This window comes from Triticum aestivum, chromosome 2D (assembly GCF_018294505.1).
Source record: "Triticum aestivum cultivar Chinese Spring chromosome 2D, IWGSC CS RefSeq v2.1, whole genome shotgun sequence".
In the NCBI taxonomy this organism is placed as follows: Eukaryota; Viridiplantae; Streptophyta; class Magnoliopsida; order Poales; family Poaceae; genus Triticum; species Triticum aestivum.
The window spans coordinates 240,545,907-240,554,994 of NC_057799.1; the positions used below are offsets into that span (position 1 = coordinate 240,545,907).

The window sequence follows — 9,088 nt, forward strand, 5'->3', positions numbered from 1 at the left end:
GCCCTTACAAACTCCTTGGTTCAACTCCATAAGCTTGTCGGAGGCTCCCAAGTGACACCTAACCCATCTAGGAGACACCATTCTCCAAAAGGTAATAGATGGTGTGATGATGATGAACTCCTTGCTCTTGTGCTTCAAATGATAGTCTCCCCAACACTCAACTCTCTCTCACAGATTTGACTATGGTGGAAAGATGATTTGAGTGGAAAGCAACATGGAAAAGGCTAAAGATCAAAATTCTTATAGTTGGATTGGAATGTATTGGGCTCAACACATGAGTAGGTGGTTCTCTCTCAGAAAATGACTAGTGGAAGTGTAGGCACGTTCTGGTGGCTCTCTCTTGAATGGAGAAGGGTGAACGGTATATATAGCCTCCACAGAAAATCCAACCATTACACACATTTGACCCAACTCGGCCAGACCGAATGGAAGAACTCGGTGAGACCGATTTATTTCAAAATGTGAACGTTAAGAATCTCGGTGGGACTGCCATGGTCAACTCGGCGGGACCGATGTGCTAGGGTTAGGGCAAAACCTCATCTCGGTGAGACCCATTGCATAAACTCGGTGAGACTGATTTCAGCAATGAGCAAATAGAGAGTTGGTCAAGCAAACTCGGTGGGACCGATTGCACATTTCGTGAGACCGAAATAATTACAACATGCAACAGAGAGTTTGCAAGGCCATCTCGGTGAGACCGAATTGTCTAGGGTTTTTGGCATTGGCTAGGTCAAATGAACTCGGAGGCGCCGGATAGATCAAATCGGTGGGGCCGAGTTTGACTTTAGGTTTTGGACATATGTGGAAATGAGAAAGTGGCTGAGGGTTTTGGAGCAATATCACTATGCACTTTGAGCAAGTAGACCATTAAGTAACACCTCATCCCCTTTTAATAGTATTGGCTTTCCTACAGACTCAATGTGATATTGGATCACTAAAATGAAAATGAAGAGTCTTGAACCTTCATCAATCTTTGTCCTTAGCATTTTGAGGGGACCACATCTCTAGTCCATGCCATGCCAATCATTGAACTTTCTGAAAATATTTAACTTGAATGGATATTAGTTCAATGAGCTATATGTTGTTATGAATTACCAAAACCACCCGGGGATTGGATGCACTTTCAGTTTGCTACGCACCCCAAGAGGTAAGGATGCCGTTTGGGTTGTGGTGGATCGTCTTGGCAAGTCAGTACAATTCATTCGGATTCGTAGCACAAACTCAGTTAGTCAATTAGCTCCAATATACACATGTGAGATCATTCGTCTCCATGGTGTGCCTAAAACGATCATCTCTGATTGTGATGCAAAGTTCACCTCCAAATTCTAGGAGAGCTTACAGTATGCCTTGGGTACTGAGATCCGATTCAGCACAGCTTTTCACCGTCAGACTGATGGTTAGTCCGAGCGTACCATTCAAACCCTCAAAGACTTGCTTCACACATGTGCCCTATCATGGCAAGGTACCTGGGAAGACCACTTTCCTCTAGTGGAATTCGCCTATAACAATAGTTATCATGCAAGTATCTAGGCCCTTTGAAGTCCTTTATGGCCGAAGGTGTAGGTCACCTCTTTGTTAGGATTCAGCAGGTGAGTGGGCAGTTCTTGGACCGGATTGGGTTCAACAAACTGTTGATCATGTCAAGAGATCCGTCAGAACATGCTTACAACACAAAGTAGACAAAAGAGCTATGCTGATGTCAGACGGCGAGCTCTAGAATTTCAAGTGGGCGACCAAGTGCTTCTTAAGGTGTCGCCTACCAAAGGAATTATGAGATTTGGCACCATAGGCAAGCTTAGTCCTCCGTATGTTGGGCCATTTCCTGTGGTTGCTCGAGTAGGGAAGCTTTCCTACCGCCTAGATTTGCCACAATCAATGCGTGGAGTGCACAATGTTTTCCATGTTTCCATGCTTCGGAAGTACCTTGAACACTCTGAGCATATTGTTCTTACTGAACCAGTCACCATTGCACACCATCTTACTCTCGAGTCCCGTCCATTGAAGATTCTTGACGAGTCTGAGCGTGCCTTGAGGCACCGAAAGCTCAAGTATGTGAAGATTCTTTGGACAAATCAAACAGAGTGAGAAGCAACTTGGGAACTCGACTCCCAAATGCGTGAAAAGTACCCAGAACTGTTCTCTGATGGTACGTTCTAACCACTAAAATTCTTCCCCATTATGTGCTATGCCATGTATCAAGCTTTTCTGGTAGTTTAAGGAGAGAAGAACTCGTAGGTGAGTTCTACTTAAGGTGGTGAGACAGTAACACCTCCCATTTTCCAATAATCACTTTCTGATAAAGCACGCTTCCGGACTCTCTATATCCATATTTATTTGGTCTGGCGAATCATAAATCCGACACTTTGGTTGCGTCGGGCATGTGGAGACGGTCGAAATGGACTACTCATTTGTCAAAATCGGAGTTCGGATGCATCTTATGCAGTTTTTTTAATCCAAGGGATAGGATTGAAAGGGTATTTCGAAAATACCCTTATTTAAATAAAATTGAACCTTATCTCTTACCTCTCCCTCACAACGTGAGCTTTCCTTTGTCCATAGGAGGCGAGCTCCACATCTTTCTTCTTTTCCCCAAGCCGAAGGGAAGAACCCCTTTCTCCTCTCTTCTCCAGCCAACCTACTCCGTCCTCCCTTCCTTCCCCACTCCTCCCCAGGTGCCTCCTTGCTGCACCACGCCCTTCACCACCTCCATGGCAGCCCTTTCAATCTAGGGCTTGAGGAAGAAGAAAAGGAGACAAGGATAGGAGGAGAACAAGAAAGCTTCCCCAACTTTCCCCTTCACCAAATCTTTGTCATTTGACCATAGAGGTGATGTTCCCCATCATTTATGATATCTCACCCTCTATTAGTGCTGATTCAGGGAGTATAGGGTTAGGATTAGAAAGCCTATGTGTTGGAATTGGGGAGAAGTTGTTCATGTTGCTGTTTTTGGGCGTTCAGATTCAGAAATCAGCAATTTCGAGTTCCTATATGACAAAATCAGAGGAGGAGCATCTGGAATGTTTTGTAGGTGTTGTTCCCACGATCGTTTTGAGTGGTCATTCACTCAATTTGGTTCAGCCGTTTAGCCGTGGCGGTAAAAACAAGTTGCTGGCTGTTTCTGCAAAACAGTAATTCTCATAGCTTTTGTCCATAGTTTTTCATGATATTAGAGGGTTCATAAATTGGTGTTATACAATGTTATGGCTACCTGGTACCTTATAGTTCATATATCAATTAAATTTACTTTATTCCCATGAGTATTTTTGTTACTATGAACTTCCAAAGATGGCTACTCAATATTTCTGAATATGAGTACAGCAGAGCAGTTTTTGCTGGTTTTGACCCCGATAAGCTCATAGTCCGAGCTTCAATAGTTGGAGTTATTTGTAGATGAGTTCCCATGAATCCATAGGCATCTTGTTTGCATGTTTTCGAGCTTCCTAGCTCAAGATATGAATTTTTCCGTGTAGCGGCAGGAAAGGGTTGCTCCATGGAAATGCAATTAGGCGTGTTTTTGTGTGTGCTCTACATAGCTTGTTTTGGTGCAATCTTTAAAACTTGTACGTATGTTTCTGCAGCAGGTTGCAGCACCAATCCACTGGAGATAGCCTCGCACCACCTCCCTTGCAATGGTTGAGGCGAGTACACCGGGCAACAAGAGCTAGATTGCTCCCTTAATATTATGTTCATGTTCACATTATTCCTTTACATTCATGCAATGGTGAACATACAACTCCCTAGTGTACATTTCAATACACCATACCACTAGAATGTGATAGGGATTGGTTTTTCTTGGTTCTTGGTAACAAATCCATCATGAGTGAATCTTCCAAGTTAAAGGAGTGATCCTCGCTTCGCGGGTGTATGGTCCTTCGGGTCCATCCTCATGTTATGGTCCTCTCACTTGGTGAGGGCTGAAAAGGAGTGAGGTGAGACGTCGCCCCTCCTTAGCTTGCCGGCAAAAGCTTAGAGCCAAGTCCTCGGTCTTATTTGGTTGCATTATTTCTTCATGCTTTCTCATGCCATTCCAAGCATGAAAGATTCAAGTTTAGCATTCACTTCAAGCATGGTTCAATTTCATGGTCTTACTTGCTTTCTGTCATGCTTTGTTGTGTAGTTGTCGAGTCTTTGGACTCACCTCTCGTGGGATTTGTCTCAGGTACATCACCGTGCGGCTTTGCAAGTACTAGGAAAGGCGTAGCTCCCATGGGTGTTCACTCACATTGCACACCCCTTTCATTCACCTAGCTGGTCATGATAATTCTCATACTTAGGTTCATGATTCCTGGTAGCCAGGATCTACTTGTTGTGTATTAACCATGCCTTGGTTTGTTTCCATGATCAATATGTTTACCTGTCAAGGTGGGTTGGAGTTGACTAGTCCCCACCCTGCACCGAGGTGTGTTGGAACGTATGTTTTCTTTGTTATGTGTAGCATAACGGTTGGTGGCTTCACCACTGTGCTCTAAATTGGTTTTATGAGCTTGTTGGATGCTTCTGCTTGTGATATTATAAATATATGCTATGTTTATTCAACTGCCTGTCGTGGATGTCCGACGGTACAAAGGAGGTACTGCCGGATTTTCCAACGAGCATTGTGTTTTGGTGGTAACATTCCTTTTTACAAGGAGGGGGTTATAGTTGCTATCAGTTAAGCTCTATCTTTGCTATACATGCGTACCAAAGAAAGATCCTAGGACCTTTGAATGCTTGCTTGCTAGTTATAATTGTTTCCTGGTGGTGTAAAATAATAACCGTCTGCATGTGGCCCAAAGTGGTGTTTGTTGATGTTTGAATACACAATGCAGAACTTTAATGTGGCACCACACACGCGCGCGTGCACACACAGATATATAACTAGCAAGCAAGCATTCAAAGGTCCTAGGATCTTTCTTTGATATATAGCAGCACACGAGTTGGATGCAGAAACCGTCTGCGATTGGGGATGCAATAGACATGGTTCGTCCAGACTATATGTGTGCCACGCCCGTGCTCCTTGCAGTCACTCACATCAGCATAGTAGATTGGGCTCCACAAGGGTTGCCTCCCGCTCTTGAATATATCTACTGCCTCGCGATCTCGAAAATATCTACCGCCTGGAAGGTTTTTATGTTTGATATCACACAATTAGTATGTGTGGACCGTGTGCGATGTCTGTTACTCCCACTCTGCTTCTATCCCTTGATTCAAATTTTCAGTAGCCCCACCTTGTTACTCCCGTCTCTGCATCCCTCGCAATCTCAAAAATATTTGCCCGCCTTTGATCCAAATTTTCAGTAGCACCGGCATTTTACTCCCGCTTCTTCATGCCTCACAATCTCAAAAATATCTGCCCGCCCTTGATCCAAATTTTCAGTAGCCCGGCATTTTACTCCCGCCTAGTAAAATTTTCACTTGCCGCAGTATTTCCTCAAACACCACCTTGCCCCCCCCCCTCCACACACACCACACACATCCCAAAACCTCCGCTCACACAGACACACCATTGCCGCCGCCGCCTCCATCCTCAACCTCTGCCTGTGTGCCGGGGAGCTCCAGGAGCCAATGGCCCAAAAGAGGTTTATCGGGGCCTCTTGGCCGGATGCTGGCGAGGTGGCCGCCGAGGTGTCCCCGTCGTCCTCTGCGGGCTATTTATCGATCCGCTGTTGTTGGTTGCCCGATCCATCACTGTCACGCCCCTACGCCGGTTCGAGGACTTCCCCGTCCTCCCTTGGGCCTGGCCGCTAACGAGGTCCTACCTCGGGGTCCGGCAGCGGTGGTGGGGGACGTGGGTCGCTGAGATTACGGATCGGGAGACCCACACCCGCCGGTGGCTCGGTAGTTTCCACTCGGCCGAGCTCGCGGCCATGGAGTACGACCGCTGGCAGGTCCACTACCACGGCGCGGCGGCTAGGCTCAATTTCCCCTTCGACACATGTCCGGTCGACCTCGTCCCGCCGGAGCCAAGGGTGGTGAGCTCGGCTATGGTGCGGGATGTCAGGACCCCCATCCTAAGTCACAACGATCTAGCATAACACATCATATCACTTTGCGGCCTCACGCACGATATGATAGTGTCACCTTACCAGTCCCGGGACCGTTTGCATCTTTTGGCTTACGTATATGATAGTGTCGCTAGCATCCATATGACAGAGAACCCGAGCCGACATGACTAGTCATAAACCTAGGGTGGCACTATCTTACAAGGACATGCATACATGACCCAAAAATGCATGTGTCCGTCATCAATGTATGAACCCAAGTCGTAGCAAGCTCCAAGGACTTAAAGGGACAACACGTGACATTTCCGTGAAGGGACAGACACAGGAGCAAAGAAGGACACATGCCGATCATCCCATGTGTTCCGGAGCAGTAGCAAGCAACCATGGCTCAGTGGAAGCACTAGGAGACATTTCCCCATAAGAGAGGCTACCAAGAATAAACAACTAGATTTTCGAATCCCCCACATACTAGGCATTTCAAAATCATACACACAATTTGCTCGATTTGTGCAAATACAACATGGCATCACAACAAAACTCTATGAGTCGAAATATTTATTCAGAAGGCTCCGAAGAGTCATACACAGTAAGAAATACAATCATGGGTCACATGACCCAACATATAGAGCATATAAGCAACGAAAGCATAAACATGTCTGGGTACAGACATCTAAAAAGGAAGAAGGCTTTAAAGCCTGACTATCTACAAGACCCTCCCAAGGGTACAAGATCGTAGCTGAGGTATCAAGCTAAACGTCGAAGTCCACGCGGAACTACTATCAAGACTGAAGTCTCTCTGCAAAACATAAATTAAGCTAACCTGAGTACAAATGTACCCAACAAGACTTACATTAGAACTATCTACATATGCATCAATATCAACAAAGGGGTGGTGGAGCTTAACTGTAGCAAAGCCAACTTTGACTCAGTGGCTATCCTGTACTACGACTGTTGGTAAGTCTTTTGAGGTGGCGCACACGAGTCCACATGTTCACCATATCAATACACCACTATGGACCCGCTCCCGTCTCCCTACAAGAAGGCCATCCACAACACTCACGCTTATCTTGCGCATTTTAGAGTATACACTTTCACTTGTCTATGAACTGCATAAGCAACCCAGTAGTCCATTACCGCGGACGCGGCTATTCGAATAGATCATGTTTACCCTGCAGGGGATTACTTCTTCACACACACACTCACCACTTATCGTCGTTTACACGACATGTACTCGGCAACCTTCAAGCGGAAGGCCAGCGAGGGTGTCGGCCATGACCTGACTAACCACACAAGTCTCTAGTCCAGGTTTATCGCCTATTCGGGTTCCATCCGCAAGGAGATCCGGCCAAGGTTTCACTCACGGCCCCGAATGATGAGAGCAGGGTTCCCAAGAGCACCGTTCGGTTTCATCCCGGTACACCGTGCCTCGTGTCTCTACCGCATCATAGCCCACGCCTAGGGTCAGCGCTACGCACGGCCCCAACACATATCCTACGAACACCAGAAACTAGTTGCAACTCCTAGACAGAGATCAAGGCGATTAACAAGTCGAGAGGGTCAATTAAGTATCCCAATGCGTCATAGTAACTGTCATGGATCACAAACACGGAACTCAGTTCCTGAGGATGGTTTTAATGAGACAACCCACCTTGTACTCTTACATGGCCTCTCAATGCTACCTTTACCAAATCGTGTTCACACACTTAGCTCTCAACAGTAGGACATGATGACCACATTCCAATTCATCCCCGATGAATCAGACCTGACAGAACTCTAAGCAATAGCAGGCATAACAAGCAAGCATAAATGAGTAGGCACATCATGGCTCAAACAACTCCTACTCAGGCTAGTGGGTTTCAACTATTTACTGTGGCAAAGACAGGTCATGCAGAGGAAAGGGGTTCAACTACCGTAGCATGTAACAGTTGAATCGTTGTTGACCTAATGCAGTAAAAGAGAGTAGGAGCGAGAAAGTGGGATTGTATTGGAATGCTCAATGGGGTTTGCTTGCCTGGCACTTCTGAAGATAACATTGTGTCTTCATCAGTGTCATCGATCACATCGTCGGAACAGTGTCTACTGAGAGTGGACAAACACCGGCAAACAAGAAAGAACACAATCAATGCAATGCAACAATATGATGCATGATCATGACATGGCAATATGCTATGATTTGGGGTAATGCAACAGGAAGTCATTTTAATTGAAGTGGAATTCAGAACTACATCAAATTCCAACTCCAAACCTATTATCAAATTTGCCCGAATCATGTTTCATCCTAAACAGTGAGGTTAATTTTCTCAAACATGCATGAAAATGCCATAAACAGATTCTTCATATTTCTTTGATCATTTTTCATATACAAATTATTTTCATCTGACTTATAGATTAATTTCTATGATTTTTCAAAGTTAGGAGTATTTTCTGGAATTCATAAATCATTTTCTGGTTTATTTTAATCATAGAAATACTTTACTGCGTCAGCATTGCGCTAGGCTGATGTCAGCAGGTCAACTAGGTCGGCCAGGTCGAACATGAGCTGCGGGACCCATTGGTCAGTGACTTAGCTAATTAACTGAGTTAATTAACGCTAAGTTAACCCTAACTAAAATGTTAGCAGGGCTGGGCCCACACGCCAGCGAGTCAGTGGGTTAATTAAGTTTAGTTAATAACTTAACCAAAAGTTAACAGGGGCCGGACCCACATGTTGGTGACTCGGGGGAGGTCAAACCCCTGGTCAAAATAGTCAACCCTACCGGCGTTAAGCCGCCGACGAGGACAGAAACGGCGAGGGGCTCGGAAACGTTGTTCCGGTGACCAAAAGAGCAGCGGAGGGGCTCTATGCATAGCTGAAGATCTCGCCTGTCTAATGGCGTAAGAAGCAGCACCTGGGGTGGTCGGAAATGATGGCGATGACGAGCTTTGCGGCAGCCAGAGTTCAGACACGCATGGGTTCGGTGTTCCGGTGCACGACAGGACCAGCTGGTGGTCGGGGTCATTTCCTGGGAGGAGCGCTAGCACGATGATGCGCCCAGGCACAAGCTACGATGTCTATAGCCACGACGGCGACATCGCCGGCGGTGTGGAGCTTATGAGCACGGTGGGGG

The 9,088-nt window shown here is 46.0% G+C and overlaps 1 long non-coding RNA gene across 3 annotated transcripts; it reads left to right on the forward strand.

The window, feature by feature from the left end:
- Positions 1-2,474: 2,474 nt before the first annotated feature.
- Positions 2,475-4,536, forward strand: LOC123052663 (uncharacterized). 3 transcript variants are annotated; one of them, XR_006424896.1, is made up of 3 exons: positions 2,520-2,826; positions 3,582-3,929; positions 4,160-4,536. It is a non-coding gene; the product is annotated as an uncharacterized lncRNA (long non-coding RNA). The 3 variants fall into 3 exon arrangements; XR_006424895.1 differs by having other exon boundaries at positions 2,521-2,826; positions 3,582-3,721; XR_006424894.1 differs by lacking the exon at positions 4,160-4,536 and having other exon boundaries at positions 2,475-2,826; positions 3,582-3,830.
- Positions 4,537-9,088: the final 4,552 nt, after the last annotated feature.